The sequence below is a fragment of the Etheostoma spectabile genome, chromosome 10, assembly GCF_008692095.1.
Source record: "Etheostoma spectabile isolate EspeVRDwgs_2016 chromosome 10, UIUC_Espe_1.0, whole genome shotgun sequence".
Lineage (NCBI taxonomy): Eukaryota > Metazoa > Chordata > Actinopteri > Perciformes > Percidae > Etheostoma > Etheostoma spectabile.
This window is the reverse complement of record NC_045742.1, coordinates 1,931,848-1,932,695: the sequence shown is the minus strand read 5'-3', so window position 1 is coordinate 1,932,695 and position 848 is coordinate 1,931,848.

Here is an 848-nt window from a genome sequence, read left to right as displayed (position 1 = left end):
TAGCATGTTAGTTAGCAGTAATTAGCTTGCGTCTATGTTAATGTTAACTAGCGTGTTAGTTAGCAGTAAGTAGCCTGTACCTATGTTATCTCCTAACATATACCTATCTCCTAACACAGCTACCAGAAAACTTACAACTTTCAGACAGGTTGCTCACATCTACGTCTTCAAGCTCAGTTGGAGGCTGCGCAGTAACGCTCAGCCATCAGACAGCTTCTATTTACCTTCGCTGGTCTCCATCCTGAACGACGGGATCTGTTGGTCCATTTCTTTAACTGTCTATGATGTGACTCGACTCTCATCGGGTATGACGCCCTATGCCGTAAACCGTTTACATGTGAGCATGCGCGACTCAAATCTGCACTCGACTCACATCGGGTAGTGACAACATCCATGCGGCTGCCATGAGCAGAGCTCGTGTGTTTGAAGGAGTTAAGGATAAGGCAAGTCTGCCATCTAGCGGCGGCGCGACGCAACGAACGCTCTGCACCAACAACATATCGACAAAATGGAGCCCGCCGCTCGGCCATGACAATGCAGGTCAGAGGGGCTGCAACCTGGCTGCAACTGCTGCACAGAATAGCGGAAGAAATCCAACATACAGCCCACATTGGTGGGGAAAATGCCGGCAGTGATTTAGAGTGATAAGAAATCTTACAAGCGCTAGTCTTTGAAAAAAAAAATATATTTTTAAATAGATACAATACAATACAAGTCTTTTGCACCATATATAATAACACAAATGTTGCCTTGCATATCATAACGAGCATCAAGTGAGTGAGAACACAACGAACATGCATTCTTATCCACATTCACACACTGTTGATGCTGGAGGCAAGTGCACACAC